Source organism: Schistocerca americana, chromosome 1, assembly GCF_021461395.2.
Source record: "Schistocerca americana isolate TAMUIC-IGC-003095 chromosome 1, iqSchAmer2.1, whole genome shotgun sequence".
Taxonomy (NCBI): domain Eukaryota; kingdom Metazoa; phylum Arthropoda; class Insecta; order Orthoptera; family Acrididae; genus Schistocerca; species Schistocerca americana.
This window is the reverse complement of record NC_060119.1, coordinates 595657347-595669652: the sequence shown is the minus strand read 5'-3', so window position 1 is coordinate 595669652 and position 12306 is coordinate 595657347. Positions and strand designations below refer to the sequence as shown.

At 44.0% G+C, this 12306-nt stretch overlaps 1 protein-coding gene across 6 annotated transcripts in view; it reads right to left on the bottom strand.

Moving 5' to 3' along the window:
• LOC124606870 (calcium homeostasis endoplasmic reticulum protein) overlaps nt 1-12306 on the bottom strand; it is a 377438-nt gene that overhangs the window by 70948 nt on the left and 294184 nt on the right. The window lies entirely within an intron of this gene.

The window sequence follows — 12306 nt, the reverse complement described above, 5'->3', positions numbered from 1 at the left end:
AAAGTCAAGCAGTAATGCTTTACATAGTAAACATGCCAGATTTGTAGCGATATACTGGTTGCACACATCACGCTGGATATGTCAACGTATAAGGCACACACAACTAGTACATGCAGCTCTCGGCAAATGGCACCTGCAGGCAATAGCGTTCTGTTGCTAAATCTTGCGATAACAACAAACCAGGACAGTTATTATCGATGACTGGTGTTCTAAAAACTGGTGATAAAATGCTTACAGTAAGAGCCAGAATAATCATGGTGAATGAAAATTAAAAACTAATGTATATAAAAAAAATACATTGTTGCAATGAGAAAATATAAAAGTAAATCAAACAATGGAAAATACAGGATGGAATGGAACAATATTAAGAAACGGAAAATTGTCACAGATAGGAAAAAAAAAGACTGTCACAAATAAATAAAGCTTTCAGCCATTAAGGTTTATTTACGACAATATTTTGTTGTGGCTATCTGCGACTCAGCATCTCCACTATATGGTGAGTAGCAACTTTCCTTTTCATAATATTAAAACGTAAAAGTACATAGACAAGTTTTGGATACCAATTTCGACTGTCCCATGTAGTATTACAGCCAACTACATTGTGCATATGCTAATCTCCCTTAAACCAGAATTACGCCCCTCCCCCTGATGCATGAGACTGTACCTTATCACTACTGACTAACAGTGTCAGTGCTACGTCTGGATGCCAAGCAAGTGTGGCACCTAAGTCATAAAATACACTTCAGAGGGATGGTGATAAATGCAACTATAATACAGTCACATCAACATTAAAAACTGCCAGTGTTAACAATATGGCATCCTATATAAAACACAGAGGTCCCATGGTATAAAAGCTGATAGCAAAAATCGATCTTAAAAATTCCCCTTCCAGACAATAATGAACCTTCTTGTTAAAAACATTTACATTAGCACAAGGGTGCCAATGGCAGCTGTTTGTTACAGGGTGCATAGTAAGAATCAATGAACTTAAAAAAAATTTCATACCTCAAACAATAATGGCCTCCTTGTTACAAAATGTAATGCTATGTCAGCACAAGAGTGCAAACGGCAGCTACATGTCACAATGTGCATAATGCAGAACACCCAGTGAGTGTAAAAACCACAAATAAAAATCTGTAAACTTTAAAAATTAGAAATTTAAAAGGATAACCTTTGAATAATGTAGTAGGTGGCACAATTCAATAATATAGCATCCAGGGCTCAGCAATTAACATTGAGCGATGATCTCATACTGTGGAGATACACCGGGTTCCCTCCAGCCAGCTGATTGTTTAGGAGCCGCCTGAATGTTTTCCCGATGTGCTTAGCTAATCCCATTTCTTCCAGGCTGTTGTGTGTTTATCCTTTTTGTGCATGGTGGAGGATTTTTGAATTTTGCAATGTTTTTATTTTTATTTGCCCTGGTTATTCTGGTGATTAATGTAAACATTTTATCAGCAATTTTTACAACACCAGTCATCTATAATAACTGACAAGATTTAGCAAATGAGAACTACCATAGCTCACAGCCTGCAGACGCCATCTGTTGAGAGCTGTGTGCACTAGTCATACGGACCTTGTATGTTTTCATCTCCAGTGTGACATGTGCAACCAGAATATGCACTACACCACCGGCATGTTTATGAGGCCTGATCCCGTTTAATTTGCTTTGGGCTGTGCCACATGCTGTAATAATAAGGTAATCTGCTGTTTTTCACTTTTTTCTATGGGGGTTGTCAATTTAGGAGCAAATCAGGTCACATATTTTTTTAAAAAATATGTTTCGGTCATCTTCTGTTTTATTCTATTTTATAGGACACCTCTGACAAGGGGTAATAATCTGCACGGATATTTTATGCACTGTATCCCATTTACCCACTGCTACCAAATATCAGTAGGTTGTTCAATCTTTTCTGGTAATCCAGTCTCACTAAATGGGGTCATGCCACTATTATGAAATTTTGTACTTCTGCTGTAGACCAATCCGAAGGTGCCTAAAAAAAGGAGAAATGTGACATTGAGAAATAATAAAAAAATTTAATACTGCAACCAAGACAGATGGTTTCTTCATCTCATGCATAGTGGTTGCTGGTTGGTGGGTTTGTTGGTTGAAAGGGGGGAAGGGACCAAACTGCTGGCTCATCAGTCCCTTGTTCCTATAAAATAAGTCCACGAGGGAAATAATGAAGCAAACAAGACTTACTGCCCAAAACCAGGAGAAAAGAAAAAGCCCAAGAATGACAGAAGGGCAACAAAAACTGCAATGGACAAAATACGATGAAAAAACCACAGAGACACACAAGAAACAGGAAGAAGGGATTAAAACAAGAGAGTAGATGACCGTGGCTGGCTGATCAAGACACGAAAAAAGGATCAGGCAGCCACTCTGCAACACATTAAAATCTCCAGCTTAAAATCACTAGGGTAGAGAACACAGGAGTGTCAAAGGATGTGTGCTAAAACTTAGATAGAACAATACCCCCCCCCCCCTTTCGTATAAAACGTAAAACTAAATCAGCCGATGAGGTGTTGTCAGCTAAAATTAATGGTAACGAGTCCAGTAACGGAAGATTTCGTCGCAGGGCGGCCAAAGTGGGTTAGCGCAACAGAATGTGGGCCACCATCAACCAGCTGCCACACTGACACTGAGGTGAGTCTTTAAGCCACAGGAGATAGCCATGGGTCACCCAAGCCAGGCCGATGAGGAGCTGGCAGAGAACCACAGAATCCTTGTGACCAGCCCGCATAGAGGACTTCCACACATTTGTCGTCTCATTTATGGTACGCAGTTTATTGTTCATACCGAGGTTATGCCATTCTGTATCCCATAGTCGAAAAACCTTCCAGCATAAAACCGAATGCAGGTTAGTTTCAGAAATGCCGATCTCCAGAAGCGGTTTCTGCGTGGCCTGTTTGGCCAGCCTGACAGCAAGTTCTTTGTGTTCTGGGGTCCAGACAAACAACACTGAACGACCAGATCGTTCCAGGGCACAGACAGACTCCTGGATGGTCGCTACCACAGGATGGCACAAGTAGCACTGATTAATAGCTTGTAAGCTGCTAAAGGAGTCACTACACACAAGAAATGACTCACCGGAGCAAGAACAGATATGCTCAAAAGCACGAGACATGGCCATCGGGCAACGAGCACTGTTCAGTACGTCCTCTGTGAGCAGAGGCAAAGTCAACGTGACCATCAGCCATTAAGCCATCGGTGTACATTACTTCAGAGCCTGAGATGCATCAAGAATCAAGAGGAAGTGACAGCGGAGAGCCTGGGAGCAACTGAGTCATTAAGGCCATGCGATAGGTCCATATGAAGCTGCAGCCTAGGTATATAACATGGAGGTGTATGTGAATGGGCCTGGAGTGGTGGTGGTAAAGGTAAGGACTCCAGTTCACACAGAAGAGATCGGATGCAAACTGCGATCGTATTATCTGACCTGGGCCATTGATGTGGGAGAAGAACCACCTTGGGGAAAAGGAGATGGTAATTTGGATGCTCAGGAGAGCTACGAATGTGCACGATGTAATTAGCGAGCAGCTGTCAGTGCCTGATTTGCAACAGAGGGACCCTGGCCTCCAGTACGCTGATCACCAGACTCGTGCTAAAAGTTCCCATTGCTAGTTGAATCCCACAGCGGTGCACTGGGGTCTAGTAACCACAATGCTGAGGTTGCCGACAAACCATAAATCAGACTCCCACAGTCAAGGTAGGATTGAACAAGGGCTTTGTAGAGCTGCAGCAGTGTAGAGCAATCTGCACCCCAGCTGGTGTTGCTCTGACAGAGGAGGGCATTGAGGTGCTGCCAGCACTTTAGATTAAGCTGACGAAGATGAGGAAACCAAGTCAATCACGTGTCAAAAATCAGTCCTAAAAATCGATAGTCTCTACCACAGTGAGTGGATCATCTTCAAGGTAAAGTTCTGGTTCTGGGTGACCAGTAGGTCACCGACAGAAATGTATGACACACGACTTCACGGCTTAAAACCTGGAAGCCGTGGGTTACTGCGCATTGTGAATGGCTCCCTGTAGGTGCCGCTCAGCAATGCCAATACTGTAGCAGCTGTACAAAACGCAAGTTTTCTGCAAACAGAGAAGGTGAGACGGACAGCCCCACAGCTGCAGTTAGACTGTAATGGCCACTAAAACTAAAGACACACTCAATACTGAGCCCTACGGAACCCCATTCTCCTGGATATGGGGGAAAATATGGGAGGCACCAACTTGAACATGGAAAGTATGGAGTGAGAGGAAGTTTTGTATAAAAATTGGGAGTGGGCCCCAGAGACCCCACTCGTATAAAGCAGCAAGGACATGGTGTTGGGGGTGTGTTGTATTCTTTTCTTAAATAAAAAAAGATGGCGACCAGGTGTTGGCATTGGGAGAAGTCTGTTCAGATGGCAGACTTGAGGGGCACTAGATTATCAGTGGTAGAGCGACTCTGGCAGAAACTGCCTGGCATTGAGCCAGTAGGCCCCGTGACTCCAGGAGCCAACGCAAACGCTGACTCACCATACTTTCTAGCAGCTTACAAAGAACATTGGTGAGGTTGATGGGCGGATAGCTACCCACATCGAGCACATTTTTACCAGGTCTGAGCACTGGAACGATGACACTCTCTCGCTATTGCATTGGAAATACACCATCGCTCCAAATGCAGTTGAAGATGATGAGGATATGTCACTGGTAGTCTGATGAGAGATGTTTAATCATCTGAGCATGGATCCTATCTGGCCCAGGAGCTGTGTTGGATCAATGTGCAAGAGCACTGAGGAACTACCACTCAGTAAATGGAGCAGTATAGGGTTCACTGTGGCACATAGTGAATGAGAGAAGTTTCCCTTCCATCCGCCATTTAAAGGAATGAAAAGCTGGAGGGCAATTCTCCGATGCAGAGGCCCGAGCATAGTGCACAGCAAAGTGCTTGGCAATTGTGTTTGCATTGGTAGATAACACTCCACTGATGTTAATGCCATGGACACCTGATGGCGTCTGATACCCAAGCGTTTCACGCTGCAGAAATGATTGTTCTGGTGACTCGCTCAATCACCACGTCGGTGTTACTGTATGAGGGAGATTCAATGATGACAGCAGAGGTGAAAGCTTCCCAGTCTGCTTTGTTTAAAGTCCATTTGGGTAGGCGTCCGGGGGAATGACACTGGGGGAGTGATAGGAAGATGGGGAAGTGGTAACTACCGCACAAGTCATCGTGCGCTCTCCAGTGGGCAGATAGGAGAAGTCCTGGGCTGCAAAGTGATAAATCAATGGCCAAGTAAGTACCATGAGCCACAATGAAATGTGTGGGGGCCCCAGTATTTCAGAGGCAGAGGTCGGGTTGAGACAGTAAATGTTCGACATCTCTACCTCGGCCAGTAAGCATAGTGCCACCTCACAAGGGGCTATGGGCGTTAAAATCTCCCAAAAGTAGGAATATGTTGCAGATAGTTATTTCCTGTGCTGTCCTTATCCTGACAGCCACAGCTTCAAGAGGAGTTTGAAGGGACACAGGTTTGATACATACCAAGTGCAGGACATAAACGCAAACTCCACCTGACAGTCTAATTATATTTGCTACGGTTTTTGTAACTTCCCCTACAGCCATGAAGGGCAGGGGTCCGCATTGCCACGAGCCAGGTTTTCTGGAGGGCAATGCAGAAAGCATGTGTGAAGCTTAACAGTTGTTGTAGCTCAGCCAGGTGGTGAAAGAAACCGCCGCAATTCCTCTGGAGGATGACGCTGTCATGAGGCTGGATAGGTATGAAGCAATCAAGGAGGCAATTTATGCCCAGAGGTCACTTGCTGCCATTGACTGAGTACCTGTAAATTCTATATCCTTTGTGTCTGAGGGTCTGGAGAGATCTAGGTCCTCAGCAGGGGCCAGAATCTCCACCTCATCCCCAGACACAGAGTTTATGAGTAGCGGTGGTGTGGGTGCCTCCACAATTTCTTTGTTCTTGGGGGTCTTCTTCTTTTTAGATTTCTCTCGCTGATCCTTGGGTTTCCCTGACTGGGAGGGCTTCAATGATTCAGTCTCACTGACTGAGGAGGATCTTGAAGCCCTACGACCAGCTGCCTGTGGGCGTTTCAGCCGCTGGCGGGTGTCCTCTTTCCCACTGGTAGGAATCTTGGAAGGAAGTGAACCAAGAGAACCCTTCCTAGTGAGAGGATCTGAAGAAGACTGAAGCTTCTCCAGCTCAGAAGTGGGGACTGATGTTCTCGATGGTTGGGATAGCATTGCTCCTGAAGCAGGTGATGCAGGGGCAACAGGGATGCGAGTGTCCGCCACCATCAAGGGGGCAGGTGTAGTCTTGCGGCTCTGGGGCCAACTATAAATGGCGGAACCGAAGGGCTGGAACCGTTGTTGTAGTGGCAGCATAGAAGGATGTCGTGCGCATAGGATGTAGCTTTTAAAATTTCCTCTTAGCCTCAGTGTAGGTCAGTCAGTCCAGGGTCTTGTATTCCATGATTTTTCTTTCTTTCTGTAGAATCCTGCAGTCCAGTGAGCAAGGGGAATGTTGCTCGCCGCAGTTGACACAGATGGGAGGCGGAGCACACTGAGTATTGGGATGTGATGGACATCCACAATTGTGACATATGGTGCTGGAAGTACAGCGGAAGACATATGCCCGAACTTCCACCACTTAAAGCACTGCATTGGGGGAGGGATATATGGCTTTACATCACAGCGTTATACCATCACTTTGACCTTCTTGGGTAATGTATTACCCTCAAAGGCCAAGATGACGGGACCAGTGGCCTCCTGATTATCTTTTGGACCACTATGGACGCGCTGGACGAAATGAACACCTCGTCAGTCTAAGTTGGTGTACAGCTCATCATCTGACTGCAAAAGGAGGTCCTTGTGAAATATAATACCCTGGCCCATATTTAAGTTCGTAAGGGATGTGATGGGAACAGAAACATCTCCGAGTTCGTCACAGGCAAGTAATGCCTGTGATTGGGCAGAGGACGCTGTTTTTATTAAGACTGACCCAGATCACATTTTGGACAATCCCTCCACCTCCCCAAACTTGACCTCTAAATGCTCCCCAAAAACCTGAGGCTTCATGAACATGAATGATTCCCCATCAACTCTCGTACGTATGAGGTACTGGGGCGAATAAGATTCATTTCCACCTTTAGCCTGGCATTCCTCCCATGCTGCGGCCAGGGAGGGAAACGATTTGGATCATACTTCTTTGCATTAAATTGACACCTCAAACGCTTAGAGACTGCTGGTGGTTGACTACCAACAAGAGACGACATCGTTTGTTTTATGGCATGTCATCTGCCATGGAATGAGCAGAACTGCAAAACCACGATGATAAAGTACGAGGGCAGTTCAATAAGTAATGCAACACATTTTTTTCTGAAACGGGGGTTGTTTTATTCAGCATTGAAATATACCAGGTTATTCCCCAATCTTTTAGCTACACAACACTATTTTTCAACGTAATCTCCATTCAATGCTATGGCCTTACGCCACCTTGAAATGAGGGCCTGTATGCCTGCACGGTACCATTCCACTGATCGATGTCGGAGCCAACGTCGTACTGCATCAATAACTTCTTCATCATCCGCATAGTGCCTCCCACGGATTGCGTCCTTCATTGGGCCAAACATATGGAAATCCGACGGTGCGAGATCGGGGCTGTAGGGTGCATGAGGAAGAACAGTCCACTGAAGTTTTGTGAGCTCCTCTCGGGTGCGAAGACTTGTGTGAGGTCTTGCGTTGTCATGAAGAAGGAGAAGTTCGTTCAGATTTTTGTGCCTACGGACATGCTGAAGTCGTTTCTTCAATTTCTGAAGAGTAGCACAATACACTTCAGAGTTGATCGTTTGCAACGCACATCTGTTACAGATGCCATTTTAACAGCTCCGTACAGCGCTGCCACCTGTCGGAAGTCAATGAAACTATACGAGACGAAGCGGGAATGTTTGAAAATATTCCACAAGAAATTTCCGGTTTTTTCAATCAAAATTGGCCGAGAAAAAAAATGTGTTGCTTTACTTATTGAACTGCCCTCGTATGCTAAAGATCTCAGTGCACGATGGACGTGATGCACCATGTAAGGCACCCTTCCCCAACTGGCTTGCTCTTTGGAAAAGTTTTGGAGAATGGAGGTCAAATCCTAAAGGGGATCATCATCGAAAGGCCAAAAAGTTTGAGACTCCTTTTAGTTGCCTCTTAATGACAGGCAGGAATACCTCGGGCCTCTTCTGACTCCCAGATCTGAAGGGTGATATTGGTTGCTGTAACAACTCTGTTATGAACTGGATAAACTGTTGTATTATTTCGAAAGTAGTGACCATAGCTGTTTAGCTGTTAATACATTTATCTCACTCTCGAGACAGAATGGTCAATGCCTTAATGGAAAAATGTATGTGGTTGCCTACAGCACTATAGTTGTTCCCAGATGAGCACCTCTTCATCCAAAGCAAATAAATGGTCATGAATGTCTTTCTTAAGAGATTCAAAAATATAGAAATCACATAGGGAGAGATTGGGACGATGTGAATGATGTGTAAGGGCTTCCCAGTGTAAGTTCCGCAGCATTATCAAAACAACTTTGACAACATGTGAGTGGGCATTATCCTGCAACAGAATGATGTGTGTGTGAATTCCTAAGGGACCAAACTGCTCAGGTCATCGGTCCCTAGAGTTACACTCTACTTAAACTAACTTATGCTAAGAACAACACACACATCCATGCCTGAGGGAGGACTCGAACCTCCGGCAGGATGGGCCCGCAATCCGTGACATGGCGCCTCAAACTACATGGCTACTCTGTGCGGCAACAGAATGATGCTTTTCATCAACATTCTAACTTTCCCATGGCCAGTGTTCATGGCTTTGGATTTTGTTAAGAGGGAATGAATCAATATGCTCTCATTGTTGGCTCCTAGGGTTGCTCTCTCGCTCAAAATGATGACACCATGTTCCATCTCACGTAACAACATGGAATATGAAAAATATTCTTCGCTGTGGTACCACTCCAATGGCAGCATGATATTGACATTCTGTTCAACTTCTGCTTCTCCACCATGCTTTGGGGAACTCACTGTGCATTGATTTTCCAGTTTTTCTAATGCTCTGTCATAATGGTATGAGCAGTAATGTGATTCATGCCTACCACGAAACTAATGTCTTCCATCATCCGCCATCAGTCACTTCTAATGGCAGTATCCATCACAGCAATAACAGATGGTGTAATGAAGCCTGACCTTAAAATCATTTATACCACACAAATACGTGTAAACAAGACATACTGTGATGGTCATGCACAACAGAGAATCAGGTACAAATTTTTCTTCCCAAGTCTCCTTCCACAGCCAAAAACTGCACTACACCTCGCTGTTCCTCTTTCCCAGCCTCCACAGTGAAGTTCGAGCACGCACGTTGAGCACAAATTAAGAGTCAAATGACACAGCAGTGAATGTTCATGCTGTTCCTTCTTTCTGCACTGTGCAGTTTTTCTTGTTTTCATTTGACTGCACTTTATTGAAGAGCAACACATACTGACCAGTATTTACAAGCAACGAGTTGTTATCCATAATATCAAGGCACTGGGCTTCTGAGGATGTCAGCAAGGAGGGTTTATGCCATCTTAGTTGTGGACACCTTGACATGAAAACTTGCCTCATGTCTGTGCAGAATGGACACAATAATAAATGGATCTGCCATGCTTAGGAGTTTGGATCACCACTGGAACCAACAAAAAACACACGTACATTGGTTGTTTTCCTTCCACATTCCTTTCACATGATGGTAGGGCATCTTCAGCAACAGGAAATATTAAAAAAAAATACAACATGAGAGTGTGTTTTTTCTGCCAACCAAGATTAGAGCTCTCTTTGGTTCAAAAAGCCCACTATGTTTAGAGTCCCTTGCCACTGCAGTAAAAGTATATTGGCTAGCTGATTGTATCATTCACGACCCATGTGTGGAGTAACATCACCACACACAATTACTACAAATTGAGAAATCTGTGGTGTTACAGCACTGTCTAACCAACGGACATGGATTAATTTATGAGAGAGACATTGTGTCTCATTATTGGGACTGTGTCTTAAGGACAGATAATGTTATAAACAGAGAGAAGGGTTATCCTTTAAATAAAATATGGAATCTGTTTTATCTGATATTGTTATCTTTGACTTGATGAGCAGAGGCACATACTAAGTAACAATTCATCATTTCTACCGGATTTCACGACTCGGGCACTGTACCCTTGCATTATGTTATGGGGCGGCAGCAACTATTTTTGGTGCAGGCAGTTTTGGTTCCCTGTGTTGTATAAAAGGGCCAATGTTCACAGTAGAAATAGGTTGTGGTAAGAGTTGGCAAACAGTACTCTCATCTGAACACAAGAGGCCAGACGGACTGCTGAATATTGTGTCGAGATGACTGTATACCCCCCCCCCCCTCCCCACCCCCCATGAACCATGGACCTTGCCGTTGGTGGGGAGGCTTGCTTGCCTCAGCGATACAGATAGCCGTACCGTAGGTGCAACCACAACGGAGGGGTATCTGTTGAGAGGCCAGACAAACGTGTGGTTCCTGAAGAGGGGCAGCAGCCTTTTCAGTAGCTGCAAGGGCAACAGTCTGGATGATTGACTGATCTGGCCTTGTAACAATAACCAAAACGGCCTTGCTGTGCTGGTACTGCGAACGGCTGAAAGCAAGGGGAAACTACAGCCGTAATTTTTCCCGAGGGCATGCAGCTTTACTGTATGATTAAATGAGGCACTTAAAGTAGTAAAGGAGTTTTGCTATTTGGGGAGCAAAATAACTGATGATGGTCGAAGTAGAGAGGATATAAAATGTAGGCTGGCAATGGCAAGGAAAGCGTTTCTGAAGAAGAGAAATTTGTTAACATCCAGTATTGATTTAAGTGTCAGGAAGTCATTTCTGAAAGTATTCGTATGGAGTGTAGCCATGTATAGAAGTGAAACATGGACGATAAATAGTTTGGACAAGAAGAGAATAGAAGCTTTCGAAATGTGGTGCTACAGAAGAATGCTGAAGATTAGATGGGTAGATCACATAACTAATGAGGAAGTATTGAATAGGATTGGGGAGAAGAGAAGTTTGTGGCACAACTTGACCAGAAGAAGGGATCGGTTGGTAGGACACGTTCTGAGGCATCAAGGGATCACCAATTTAGTATTGGAGGGCAGCGTGGAGGGTAAAAATCGTAGAGGGAGACCAAGAGATGAAAACACTAAGCAGATTCAGAAGGATGTAGGTTGCAGTAGGTACTGGGAGATGAAAAAGCTTGCACAGGATAGAGTAGCATGGAGAGCTGCATCAAACCAGTCTCAGGACTGAAGACCACAACAACAACAACCAACAACGACTGTATAATCTAGCTATGTCTGATAATTTGGATGGAGAGGCAGCAAGGAGACAGTATAGGAAAGTGGCACTGGTGAGCATCGCTTGGTGCACAAAGGAGTAAGATGTTTATGGCACATAGTGATGTGGAAGAATGGTATGGGTAGGATAAGGGATGGGCGAGAAAGGGCGGAGGAAGAGGGAAATTGTGGAGAGGAGAGCTTGTAATGAGAGAGGTGGAAGGAGGGACATGGCGAGAGTTGAGAGATGAGAAAGGTTTTGTGGAGGCTGATGACAGGAGGATTATAGGACTGAGCAACATTTTCTTATCACATTTTCCTTCTACACAACTCATAATCACATTTATGTTGGTAAGGAGGGAAGGTTCACCACGTGAAGATAGTGTGCCTGTCAAAACATGTAGCAGATAAAATAAAAATGAAACTTTTGACTGATACGGTTCTTGTAATACTTTCATTCAGTTAAACAGAAGCAGTTTTCAAAACACAGTTCTTAATGAATGAAATAACTATAACAGAATATATGACAAGCATCCAAAATGACATACACAGTATTAATATTTGGTACTCTGCGTGAAAGCCTCTGTCTGATGTTGATAAATACAAGATAACTGCATACACCACAGGGAAAAAATATCCCACAGAATCAAATTACAGAATCAGTGATAAATAATTGGATTCTCGGAATGGTGATTGAATACATAAATGTAATTTTATGAAATAATGTCAGTTACTGCACAAATTTCTCACTTGACATACAAATAGAACACGAAGGTAAGTGACTATTAATGGTCATCATGCAATGTAGAATGGTTCACAGGGTATTGGTATATGCAAAAATATACACTATTTTTGTATTTTATTTTTTTTCTTCTGCTACACACTTGCTGATGAGATGGTACTCCTGCTACAATGCAGGAAATATGAGAGAAATAAGCCCTCTC